Here is a 14049-nt window from a genome sequence, read left to right as displayed (position 1 = left end):
CTGCGCGCCCTGCCCACGCGCTACCCAGCAGGCCAACGCGAGGTCCCAGGCACCCCCAGCGTAGAGCACAACATTGTGCACGCTGCCCTAACAAATTATTAAAAATAAACTGTTTATGCAGTGGTGTTACTTGGGCCCTGTGGCAGCCAGGCAATGATGTAATGGGTGCAGACGTTCAGAGCATTTATGTGAACTGTGCATAGCCTCACGTAAAGGCAGAGAGGTGCACAGCGGGTGAAAGCACACCAGGTGCTGCTTTCTTCTTGGTGTGTGGAAGTGTGATTGACGCCTGCAAGAAGCCCAAAAAAAGAAACCATTTGAAAGGCACACACTACAAAGCGTTTTACTGGGCAAATGTAGGCCGCAGGAACGATTTGTGCACCTAACATAAGTGTTGTGTTAATTATTAAATAAATCTGCAGGACACCTCCGCTTTGGAAAAATGGGGCCAGGAACACCCACACTTCGCTACCAGCACTGAAAGCGTCGACTGTCCGTCCGCAGCCTGCTCACCTCTCCGCTGGTCACACGCTCCTCCAACTGCTGCCACCACCCTTCAAACCGCAAAGAAAGTTGTTCACCTGCCTGGAATACATCCGGATCATGTGGCGAACACCTATTGACACAGTGGAAACAGAGAAAGGACGGACGGAGATGCACCGGAGAATTTCAGGATCCTGATGAGTGAGAGTGTTACCTTTGTCCGCCATGTCAAAGTTTCATTTTTTACTGTGTGCAGACGTTTGTAAATAAAAAATAATTACTAAAAAAGGAGTTTAAAAAAGTTTTCTGTTCATAAAAAGCAATTACCTTTGAAGCTTTGTTTTTTTTAAAAATATGTAGAAATAATAAAAATATAAACATCTACGCTTAATAACTTAGCTTAAAACACATTGGAGGCTTAATTTTGATTTTATTACTTTAACAGTTGTATATAAATAACGAAATGCTTTAATTATCTGAGAGCTGTTTTTTCCCAGGAGGGCTGTGTTCAATTCACACCACTCGAACTACATACATGCTTGCCGAATTGCCGGCCTGGCTGAGGGGGGAGAGAGCAGCCTGTGACGCGAAAAAATAGTGCGAATTCTCCCAGCCAATCCAACAACAAACAAGCATTTCTAATGCAATAGGAGTTGTATTTACGCAACACCTATTGCATTGGAAACTGGAGGGAGGGCGTCGAAGAAGGCACAAACGGGAGTGGGGGGGCGAATAGTTACAGACTGCAGGAATGGGGGGTGGGGGAAAACAAGGAAGAAAACACAGTTGGAGTAAAGGGGCCAATAGCCTCAGAAGTTTACAAATAACGACATGGATGTGAGGAGGAGGGACAAACAAGCCTAAACGCAATCAGAAGGCAGCATTTAAAAATGGAAGCCAATCAAAAAAATGGGCGGAGCTTAAATGAAGCTCCCCCGGTATAGTGTATACAAGCATGCCTCGCAGAGCAATGGCAGCGCGTTGAGCTGCAACGCATATGCGAGACCTAAAAAGGTGATGTCTGAAACACTGTACTCGATCAAGCACTCCACTGGAGAAAAAGGTTTGTATTGAATGAGTTGCTAGTGGCAAACGTTGTCCGATACAAGACCACTTTATCATACAACTTATTTAAGAAATTCACCTGGATCGCCCATTCAGCCCAAACTGGATTGTGTCATTCCTAGAGGAAGTCCTAACCACCAGTACTCTGCACATTTCTCTTTTTTGTGCTTACCTGCACTATCAGCATCCAGTCTTAAAAAACACAATTATGATCTATGGTACCTACCCAATGGACCTTGTTAATCTGGTCACCTTATGAGTGAATGACATTAATGATGTAGAAAACTCAACTGACTTCCTAATGATACTTCCTGAAAGATGTGGGACAAAGGAGTTACAAGCAATGTATTCTCAGACTCTTTCTGACGACCAGTTGGTTCTGCTAAAAACAGGTGCTGGCAGGGAGGGCTTTCAAAGTTTGCACCTCTAAACTGAAAGAGGCGTCAGTCTTTTAAGCTACAACATGCTGAAGGACATAGAGCAGATTTGGATATTGTGGGTGAGCAAGAGTCTAATTTCATGAGAGATGTGGGTGCTTGTTCATGGATCCTTATATGAGGAAGCAGAAGTCTCAGATGAACTGGACATTCACTGAGTGCCAATTTAGCGTCCTCAGTCGAATGGTGTCATGGGATTTTCATTCTGGGAACGAGTCTAGCTGCAACATTCTACATAGGATGGAGACAGTCAGTCAGAAACTTTATTTCGCCAACACAAAGTAGACATATAAAGTATACTACATATAAAAAAGCAATTCACAACATTACAACACGCATAACATTTTACAAAAATATATATAGTTACTTTAAAAAGATGGATGGAGACAGGATGTCTCACATCAGGTGTGGAGCCACTATTTTATTTTATTAATAAAGTTTTATATAGAGCCAACTTGATCCCGAAGGATATCAGAGCGCTTTACAATTTTAGGCAAAGGTAACAAATCGGAACATTAGTCTAACTGGCAGAATCTAATGGGCATTGAGATGTTTACTCCTCTCAAAATCGAAATGGTTGTTGTATTAAAAATGCATTGATAGAGTGAGGGCGATAGATAGATCGCCTATATTACCAGTTGTCATTTGCGGAGAAGGAAGCCCCTCGAATTTGAGGAAACTGAGGAAGTGGTAGGAGGTGGCATTGCCGGGTTTTATTGAGCCAGTGAATGTCCTATCTGAGTACTGGAACCTCCTGGGATTTTGGCTCGTGGAGTTTTACTGAGATGGTTTATGTAAAAACTAGACGCCACAAGTGGTTAAGGTAGTTTGACAGTGGTGATCAATATAAGTTGAGGAAAAACAGTCATGATTAAAAGCCACCCACTGCGAGGATGAGCACAGTCATCCATTTTATCACGCAAGACAGTTTGTGAGGGCCTAGCCAGACACATGAGAAAAGTCTAATTTATAAAAACTGACGATATTCATTATATCCAGAATTCTTCAAACCTACAAGCAGAACTGATGTCTAGTAGAAGTAACAAATTAACCATCATATTTTATAAATTCAGATCCAAAACTCTTAACTTCTGCAAGGGTCACTACTAGTAGGCACTCAACTTAGACTCTGCCATATAATGCAGTTCCACCTCAAAGGAAGGAACAAACAAAAACTCGGACGGAACCTTCTTGAAGCAAGCATTTGATATTTTAGTCGGACAGTCCAATGCATCAGGATTTGTCACTTGATTTGCAGCAGTAGCACTGTACTCAAAAGCATCCTTAAACTACACCAGAGGTTTCCCCACCACAAGGTACAGTGATGTTGGTATTGTCAGGTTGCTACGCTGTAGAGTAGTTCAATCAGGCCAGTGGACTTAAAGTTTGGCATCCACGGGAAGCCACAAAGCCTTATTTATCACAATCAGCACTTTGAACTCCGTATCTCCTGGTTGTGATAGACTCATTGTAGGAGCTGTAAAGACAGAGGTGCCCCACACAGGAAATGTAGAATTCCCCTCATTAAAGAAAATAATCCTCACTCCACAGGGAGTCATGAAAAGGGACTGCATTTAGTAGGCTTGTCCGAAGATTGAGAAAGAGCCGGACTCAATCTTAACTGCTGAGGATGACGAAATCTGGTAACAGTGCATGCTCACTAACTTCGGATTCAAGTCCAAACTAATAAAAAAACGCAAATCCAACACAGAGTTGGAAAGAACATTTATGCCTTTAAGGACTAATAAAATAGGGACAGATGTCCATTCTGTTGTTTTTTTTTACACCACTGTACCTCATTCAGATCAGATGATGCCTAACGCCCATCACTTGAAATAAGTTCAGACAGAAACTTTTATGGAAGCCTTGAGGGTGCAAATACCAAAGCAAGATAAGAATAGCAATAATATAAAGTAAACACAAGGAGATGAAAGACGGAGCACTGAAACTTTTCAGACACTCACCCCTAGACACAGATCTGTTTTGAAACCATGATAGTTCTTTAGCTCACTTCGCCACCCAAATTCAGACCCAGCCATATTCAAATCAGTCTTGACCCTGTTCCTCATAGGAACAGTCTACCCTGAACTGCCAAGCCAGATCAGCAATAATATGGACATTACAAAACTACTTACTGAAAAAATGTCACATGGACCTGACTGAGGAAAACAACTCTGCTAATGGTCAAGAGACTATTCAGTGCGATATTAGGCCAATGTACAGATTTACCTATTTTATCCTAGACCAGCTGAGTAAATGTGTTTAGGACTGCTACACAACACGGCAGGGCACAAATCACTGCAGATATGCAGACTGTAATATGGCATTTAATACCATTCTTGGGGGGTGGGGGGGGGCAGTTATGCCCCACTCAAGTCTTCGTCGCCTGAGCCATGGCAGCTCCCCACACTCAACGGTAGCAAAAAGGCAAACTGTACTTTGTTCAACTTCATATCTTTAAAACATTCGCCTGGAGAGGTTTCCTTGAGATATCAATGTGAAATAACCATAACCTGAATGAGAAAGGATAAGTAAACTCGAAGTAACAAAAACAAGCATTTACAATGCAATAGGTCTCGCAGTTACACGAGTTTAAGCTATTGGCATTGTAAATGACAATGCCTTTTATTTATGTTTTTAAAATGAAAACAAAAATAAAAGGCATTGTTATTTGCAATGTCAATAGCTCAAACTTGCGTAAATGCGAGACCTAATGCATTGTAAACGCTGGTTAAAAAAGTACTCCCGGTAGCATGCGACCATTGGAAAGACACTGGATGTTGACAGGAAGAAGTACTTAGTCCATTCTCCACAGAAGAGACAAACACACAGAGAGATAGTGAAACCAGTATGCATGGACCTATAAGAAACAAGAAAATGAGAGTGACTTTGAAGCCAACCAATGTTTAAAATGGGTGGGCTATAAAATGCTTGTATGTGAACAAAATGTGGTGCTTGGACTGTGAGGCAAGACCTAAAAAGAGAGACTTGACTACACGTGGGCTGCACAGCATTTTAAAGCTTAGATTGGAGTATCAGAGTTCACCCAAAGATTGCATCACAAGTGTGAGAAGTGAGCCTGGCATATGATGTCCACTATTCTATTCGGCACCTTGCACCAGTCTAATCGATCCTTATTGATGGTGGTTGTAAAGTCAACCTTATAGACAAGCTACCCTAGTGGTACCATGGACCAGCAGTCTTAGGCTAAGACTTCAGAGAGCATTTGAAGCAAGCTGTTTTACCAATTATAATCCCTTGAATACCAAATGAAAGGACACCACACAAGGTATATATCAAATATATATGTATTTATTCTAAACACAACCCCTCTGCACTCTTTGAGGTCAGAGGTCAAAGTACATCACAAGTTACTCAATTAGCATACGATAAGTTGCACAAATACAGTTATGCCCTAGGGGCCTCACAAACCATATACTAAAGAAGTGGTATAAGAACCACTTGAGAGTTAGACAGCAGGCCTAGGGCCTGTCGCTGGGACTACACTAAACAACCAAAGGTTAGGAAGTAGGAGGTCCACGGGAGACGCGTGCAGCGTCTAAACACAGTTGCGAGTTCCCATTGACTTATAATGGGAAACGAAGAAGTTACAAAGTTACTGTTTTAGGACACTTCCGGATAGACTACGATAAAACCCCTTTAGACTAGGACACTTCGAGAGTCAAGACCCACGGAAGCACCGGAGTACTCGTGTTACCTCACCCAGGGAAGCCGGGTGCATAGGTGCCTTTTGGTGTCGGGTTTCATCGTCGTTTTCTATGGAGATCTGCAAAGAAGTGCTGCAGGCGACCAGAGGAAAAGTGTCCGGGTGGATCCAAGGGTGGATCGGTGAAATGAAGAACCTGAAAGCAGAGGGGACAGAGTCTGGGTCACTAGCCAGTGACCAGGAAGGAAGCAGGCGATGTCGAGTGCTTGAAGGTGAACTTGTCTCTTCAGCCATGAGGTCCAGGAGGCATCGACTATGACCAAGCGCTGGATTCGAGCTGTCCCATGAAGGATCTAGTTGACTGCGATGTCGGTATCCGGATTGGACCCAACAAGCCATGGCAAATGCAACCCACGCAAGAGGTCGAGATTGGCTCTGTTGAAGACCAGCAAGGTCTGTAGCGCTTCTCCTTTGAAGGGAAGCTGGAGCAAGCCTGGAGCAACCAGGAAAACAGTTTAGTTCAATAGAAAAGTCTTCAGGGGGCTCACTAGCCAACGGGCAAGGAACCGGGAAGACGCGTCAAGCTGAAATGCAAGAGCGGGCCCCACGCGGCACTCGTGGAGTGTGGAGGGCTGAGCTTCGGTGCAAATGGCGCTCGGGTCCGGGGCTTCCCGTACCCCAATGCACAACTGAGAGGGTACCTCGGTAGTCGAGCTGTTAGCAAAATGCAGGATGTCCAGGGTGTCTGGTCCCACGTCTCTCGTGTCCGCCATGGGTCTCAGCTTTGCTGTGGATGTGGGTCGGAGTTAGAGGAGTCTGAGAGTCCAGTTCCTGTGTCGCTGAGTCTTCGGGTTCCGGCGGGAGCGTCGACAAAGCAGACCGGCAAGTTACTGGTGGTGCCTGTTTGCACAGGGTAGTCACTCCTTGACCACAAGGGAGATGTCTTCCGTCTTCTAGTCAGAATAGAATGTCGAAGGTCCAAGAGTTCTGTATCAAAGTTTCTTTCCAGGATAATCTAAAGTCCCTGTCCCAATACACATCTGCCTGTCTGGGGAGGTGCTGGCACCTCCCTGGAAAGGAAACCTATTGTCCAGGCCTCCCCTGCCGAAGTTTCGTCCAGCAGCAGGAGGTCAGACTTGTGTCTGTGGCAGCAGCATCCATTTTGTGATGCTGGGGCTCTGTTTAACTTTAACCGGGTAAAGCAGTAACATACATGTGTTTTCCCTCTAGAAGGGTGGAATGCTACCCCAGCCGCCAGAATTGGCGGTTGGGGGGGGGGGGGGGTAGTATTCCAAATTGTATGACACCTTACACTACATGTTTTGATAAAGCCAAACCAAAGTTAGCTTTAACCGCGAGGATTATAATGCACTTAAGAGTATATGGTATAGAACAGCTATAAGGAGATGGTTCCGAAAGCTGCAGAGGGGCTCAGCTCATGCTAGGGCACCCTCTAACATAAAACCAAGCACTCTGCCTCCAGGTTTGTCGAGGCCTACCATAGGAGTGACTTATAGGTGCATATGTGTCTATATGTATAGGTAGATATAGAAATACTATATCTAAGTAAGGGGTGATTACACCACCTTACCCAAACTGAGTGATCAGCCTGTGGTGTCAGTTTGGAGGGCCAGCCATGGGTGGCATAATACATGCTGCAGCCCCTGGTAGGCCTTGGATGCACCTATGCCCTGGGTACCTATGGTACACTATACAGGGGCTCACAAATGTGACCCAAAACCCAATCTGGTATGTACCTAAAGTACATGGTATCAATTTAGAGAGAGAACAGCTGGGCTGTGGGTCGCATTAGCAGGTCCACAGCCACACTACAGTGGAAAAAACAGAGAATCGGAGCAAAAAGTGGGGGTGACCATAGGAAGCAGACGCTACTCTCCTACAACAAGTCATTCATTTGCATTTTGTTGAGATTAGCCACCACACAATTTTAATATGAAGCACATGATTAGCCACCACACAATTTTAATGTGAAGCACATTGCTGTAGTGTTACATAAAAGAGCAGGTTTTGTATCATGATTACTCGTGCAGATCGATGAAGAGGTAATGGATGAGAACGAGAGGTAGGAACGAGAGGTAAAGTGACCCGTGGTAACATTGGATTTGAAGCGGGAACACTGTGTAATAGAGAATGAACGGCGAGAGGTGTATCGGTAGAACAAGATGCTGAAGATGATTATGGAATTTGTGAGAGATTGGTGACTTAGACAAGTATTGAGCAGGAGTTACCTCCAGGGCTGCCTATAGACAAGAGTCTTCTTATGAGTGGTGGAAAGTGTGTGTTCCTACCAATGTGCTGAACAGCGAAATGAGTTGAGTTGGTTCACATTACCCATTTAGACATGAATACGAATTAAAAAAAGGCTATATGATGATGGTGGTACATGGATGAACCATGGAGTTCAAAATTAAGAGATATATGGTTTGCAAGAAGACAAATATTTAAATTGCAGCAAGGCATTTATGATGCCAAAAGAGGTGCACGAAGGACCTTGTGAGAATATTGGCTGTTAGACGGACCGGGAGGGTCGGCCGAGGTTACGGGGAGAGGTCTCCAGGGAGAGCCGTCTCCAACGACTGTACAGATAAGTAACTTCCCCCCCACAGACGGACACCACACAAGGTTGAAGGTTAACGAGACTTTATATGCAATTCTTAGGTTACGATGATGGATACAAGGAGGTCTGGACTCAGGGGTCCCCTCGGTTCTAGTCTCTGGTTTAGGAAAGGGGTAGCGGGACAGTCTTAGTTACCAATGAGTACAAAATAGCTCTCAATCCTCGAGCTCGGCGTTCTAGATGATCGGGCCGTGGAGGAGCCAAGCAGGTCCCGAGGTGGATGAAGGAAGGACGACGGTCCGCGGCGGAGCCTGCAGGTCCCGGTGGAAGATGACGGTTACAACGGTCCGCGGCCACGCCAGCAGATCCCGACGACGATGAAGGATGAAGGTTACGACGGCTGTGGCAGCGCCAACAGGCAGGACGATGGTGCACAGGACAGAGCTATGGCAGCGCCAGTAGTCCGTCCAGGATGAGTTCCTCTTTACGTCTCTCGACTCCAAGATACAACTGCCTTCCTGCTCTGGAGCTGCCCCAGTTATAGGGCTGGCGTGCTTTGATGTCCGGACCCTCGCACTTGGAGGTCGGGAGGTCCGGGATGGGGGAGTCCAGACAACCAGCAGGGGGGTGGAGCCAGCGCCCGGGGAGGCGATGGGCGAGCGGCACTTGGTGGGGGAGAGCCATCGGCACCTCTTTCTCCCATTGACGTGTCAAGTAGCCCGCTCACCTCCTGGGTGGAGGGTGGTGCCGGAATGTCTGAGGCCGGGCCAGGCCCAGGGTTGAGGTCGATCGGGGGCCAGGCGGCCTCGTGGTGGAGTGTCCAAGATGGCGCCCCAGGCTGGGCGCGTGGGCCGGCAGTGGATCGGACCCACGAGGTCGGCAGGCTCGAGGGCAGGGGTCCCTGAGGGGACGGAGGACGTGCAATGGTGGTGTGTGGTACTTGCGGGACTGGGCTCAGGCCTGGTTGGGCCGGGGGAGAGCGGCCCTTCATGTGGCCTGTCCAACATGCGTCCCCCCCAGCTGAAGGCGGGGAGAGTTACCCATCCTCTTGGGGACTCTCCTCGTCGAGGCGGAAAAACCGGGACAGGCCATCCGCGTTGGCGTGATCTGGCCCAGGCCGGTGTTCGACTGTGAAGTCCATACCTTGCAAGGAGATGGACCAGCGTAGCAACTTTGGGTTCTCCCCCCGCATATGCATCAGCCATTGCAGGGGTCGGTGGTCGGTCTGCACCCGAAAGTGGGTGCCGAAAAGGTAGGGCCGGAGCTTCTTGAGGGCCCATACCACAGCGAAGGCTTCCCTCTCTATGGTGCTCCAGCGTTGCTCCCGGGGTAGGAGTCTCCGGCTGATGAAGGCCACCGGTTGATCAAGGCCTTCGGTGTTCACTTGAGACAGGACTGCCCCAATGCCCTGGTCGGAGGCGTCCGTCTGGACGACGAACTCTCGGCTGTAGTCTGGGGCCTGGAGCACAGGGGCGGAACACATGGCGGCCTTTAATTGTTCAAATGCAGTTTGACACTCTGGGGTCCAGGTGACTTTCTTGGGTTGGTTCTTTGACGTGAGTTCTGTGAGGGGCCCCACTATGGTACCATAGTCTTTTACGAACCTTCGGTAGTAGCCCGTGAGGCCCAGGAAGGCTCGTACCTCGGTCTGGGTGATGGGGGGCTGCCAGGCCTGGATGGCGGCAATTTTCAGCTGTAGCGGGGCCACTAGGCCGCTTCCCACCTGGTGTCCGAGGTAGGTTACAGACCCTTGCCCAATTTGACACTTGCTGGCCTTGATCGTGAGGCCAGCTCGCTGAAGGGCTTGCAGCACTGCTCGGAGGTGGTGGAGGTGCTCGGTCCAATGGTGGCTGTATACAGCGATGTCGTCTAGGTAGGCGGCGCTGAATCCTTCGAGCCCCGCTAGGACCTGATTGACGAGCCGTTGGAATGTTGCTGGGGCATTCTTCATGCCGAAGGGCATGACCGTGAAATGGTAATGGCCATCGGGGGTGGAGAAGGCAGAACGTTCTTGCGCCCGGGGTGTGAGGCCGATCTGCCAATAGCCTGCTGTCAGGTCGAAGATGCTGAGGTAGCGGGCAGCTCCCATTCGGTCGACTAGTTCATCTGCCCGGGGGATGGGGTGCGCGTCTGTTCTGGTGACCGCATTCAAGCCCCGGTAGTCGACGCAGAACCGGAGTTCTGGTGTGGTGCCGGGGGCAGCTGCTTTGGGGACCAGTACGACAGGGCTGGCCCAGGGACTGTCTGAGGGCTCGATGACCCCGATCGTGAGCATCTTGGCTATTTCTTCCTGGATGCAGGCCCGTACCCGGTCTGGCACGCGGTAGGCCCGGTGGCGGATAGGGGGGCTGTCCCCGGTATCCACATCGTGCACACACCAGGAAGTGACACCCGGGGTGAGGGAGAACAGGCTGGCGAACTGTGATAGGAGGGCTTGACACTCCTGGCGTTGTTCTCTGGTGAGGGCCTCTGAGAGCCGGACCCCATCCACGGAGCCGTCTTGCTCTTGAGTCCGTAGGAGGTCAGGGAGAGGCTCGGAGTCTTCTTCAACCCCAGTGTCTGTGGCCATCAGGAGGCTGAGCTCTGTTCGCACAAAGTGGGGCTTTAGTCTGTTAGCGTGGAGGACCCGGAGAGGGTTCCGGGAGGATTCCATGTCGATGAGATAAGTGGCAGGACCCTTGCGCTCTATTACTTTGAAGGGCCCCGTCCATTTGTCTTGCAGGGCGCATGGTTCAGTGGGGGACATCACCCATACCTGTTGGCCAGGTTCGAATTCGATGGATGAGGCATTCTGGTCATACCATTTTTTCATGTCCTCTTGACTGGCCTCTAGGTTGGCCTTCGCTAGTTCTCTGAACCGCCGGGTCTGGTTGCGGAGGGTGAGGAGGTACCGGAAGACATCTGGAGGGTTCTTTAGCGGAGGCATCTCCCAGCCTTCTTTGACGAGACTGAGCGGCCCTCGCACTGGGTGTCCATATAGCAGTTCAAATGGGCTGAAGCCCAGGGATTTCTGGGGGACTTCTCGATATGCGAAGAGGAGGCACGGCAGCAGCACATCCCACTGGCGACGGAGGGGCTCTTCCAACCCCCCGATCATTCCCTTTAGCGTGCGGTTGAACCGCTCAACGAGTCCGTTCCCTTGAGGGTGATAGGGGGTTGTGAATCTGTAGGTGACCCCGCACTGTTGCCAGAGGGACTTCATGTATTTGGAAATAAAGTTCGTGCCTCTGTCGCTGACGACTTCTCGGGGGAAGCCCACACGGGAGAAGATCCCCATCAGGGCCCGGCCGACCACCGGGGCTGTCACAGTTCGCAGAGGAACAGCCTCAGGGTAGCGGGTGGCGTGGTCCACTAGCACCAGGATGAATCGATGGCCTTGTTTTGTGCGTGGGTCCAAGGGCCCCACAATGTCTATTCCGACTCTCTCAAACGGGGTAGTGACCACGGGAAAAGGTTGCAGGGGAGCCTTTAGTTTGCGGCCGCTCTTCCCACTGGCTTGGCACGTGGGGCAAGATCGGCAATGCTGGTGCACATCGTTTCTCATTTTGGGCCAGAAGAAGTGGGTCACTAGGCGACTGTAGGTTTTATCTTGTCCCAGATGTCCTGCCAGGGGGACATCGTGGGCCAGGTTTAACAGGAAGTCTCTGAAACGGAGGGGTACCACTAGTACTCGGTTGCTCCCCAGCTCGGCGATTCTTTGCTCGCTGTACAGCAGATCATTGTCCCAGTAGACCCAATGAGTTCCGGGGGTATCCCCTGCGCTTTGGGCGAGCGCTTGCTGGCGGAGTCCCTCGAGGGAGGGACAGGTCTTCTGTTCTTTGCGAAATTGTTCTTGCGTGGGCCCCCCTTCTTGAGGCCACTGGTCGAGGCTAGCGAGGTCGGTAGGTTGAGCTGGTTCGGCGGGAATGTTACGGTCGGTGTTTTCGGCCGGGGCGACCGGAGGCGGTGGCGCCGGCCATTCGGGTTCTTCTGGCTGGTGGTTGGCACGGGCGGCCATGGAACGGGTGGTGACGCACGCCCAGTCTGGGACGCCCAACATCCCCAGGTGTTCTTTTCGCTCCACGGCGGCCCACGGAGAGCTTTCCAGGTCATTGCCCAGGAGGCAATCTACGGGGGCATCGTCTCGGACCGTCACTTTCAACATGCCGGAGACCCCCCCCCATTCGAAGGGGACGCAGGCCATCCGACACAGGCTCTCCGAGTTATCGGCTGATCGTACAGGGCAGAGAATGTTCGGTAGATACTGTTCCGGGGCCACCAGGTGACAGCGGACGGCTGTTACACTGGCCCCGGTGTCACGAAGGGCTTCGGCCTGGTGTCCATTGATGCTCACCCATTGGCTGTACTTCTGGGTGTTAGCGGGTAGGGGGACCCGCGGGACCATGTCTTTCCCCCCTAAGCAGGCTAGAGTCATGGCGGCTGGCTCCCACTCTTGATGCTCTTGTTCGTACTCTTCCTGTTCCTCGGAGATCTGTTCTTCCCCTAGGGCTGCAGCGGCCACTTGGCGGGGTCTTGGGCTCTGGTACTGCGGGCAGTTTGGGTCGTTCGCATAGTGGCCGACTCGTTGACATCGGTGACACGTGACATTGGCTCTGTACCCCGGTCGTGCTGGGGTGCTGCCCCGGTTGGCCGGGGGGGTGGTGTTGGTAGCGGGGGCGACCGGGGCGTTGTCTCTTCCTCGCCCTTGGCCCCCTCCTCCTCCTCTGGGTCGGTGCTGACCATTGTTGTTCCGGTTCTGTTCGTAGGACCCATTCCGGCCCACTCTGGTGATCTCCCACCGGTCAGCTTCGGCTGCGAGCTGCCGGGGATCCGTTAACTTGCTGTCGAGGAGGTGTTGGCGGAGTTCAATGAAGCAATTGTTCGACAGATGCTCCCATACCATCAGGTTAAATAGTTGCTCGTATGTCGTGACGTTGCTTCCTCGGATCCAGCCCTCGAAGGCTCGGCTAAAGTATGTTACATAGTCCACCCAAGTTGTACCCGGGATGCGGGTGCAGTCTCGGAACCTCTGACGGTACATCTCGGGTGTGAGACCATAGCGGGTGAGGAGGGCCGCTTTCATATGGTCGTAGGAGGTCATCTGGTGGTCCGGGAGCTGTAGTAGGGTGTCGCGGCCCTCATTGAGGAATCTTCCCCAGAGACCGGCTCCCCAGTCACTTCTATCGATCCGGTGTGCAGTCATAGCGATTTCATAGGCTTTAAACCATTGCTGGATGTCGTCCTCTCTGAAGTATTCTCGGACAACATCCTTGGGGATGTGTACCTTTTTGTCTGTGGCCCCTGGGGTGGGGGGTCGCTCGGGCACCCCTGCTTCTTTATTCTGCTTGCGTAGGTTGATCTCGGCTAGGTTTCGTTCGTGTTCGTACGCTAGTTTTTTTTCCTCGAGCTCCCTTTGTCTCTGTTTCTCCTCTCTTTCTTCTCGGAGACGCAGGTGCTCTAAGTTGATTTTTTGTTCGGCCAACTTAAGTTCAACGTCCATTTTAAGTCGGGCCATCTCTAGTTCGTGTAGTCGGGTCCTTTCTCTTTCCTGGATCTCGCCTTGCGAGAGACCCGTTCTTTGCCCTTCTGGGGCCGTGGTCGTTTTCTCTACGGTGCTTTGATCAGGGGTTCCGGCAGCCCCGGTTTCTGCCCAAGATTCTAGGGCATGCTTAAAATCGTCCTTGGTACTCAGTCCGGTGGTAGCGATACCCAGTTCGATGCAGAATTGTTTAAGTTCACGATGGTTGTACTCCTCCAATTTCTCCATTTGGAATTTCTCGGTTGATCCGCTCTCTTTCGTGGTCATTGTGACTTCGTCGTGGGGTGAGCTACTCTCTGTA

General features: G+C 50.4%; 1 protein-coding gene across 2 annotated transcripts in view; it reads right to left on the bottom strand.

Annotated features, from left to right (window-relative positions):
• The window catches only part of RNF149 (ring finger protein 149), a 120204-nt gene that overhangs the window by 76761 nt on the left and 29394 nt on the right, over positions 1–14049 (bottom strand). The window lies entirely within an intron of this gene.

The sequence above is a fragment of the Lissotriton vulgaris genome, chromosome 8, assembly GCF_964263255.1.
Source record: "Lissotriton vulgaris chromosome 8, aLisVul1.2, whole genome shotgun sequence".
Lineage (NCBI taxonomy): Eukaryota > Metazoa > Chordata > Amphibia > Caudata > Salamandridae > Lissotriton > Lissotriton vulgaris.
The sequence above is the reverse complement of the archived record's forward strand: the minus strand, read 5'-3'. Positions and strand labels throughout refer to the sequence as shown.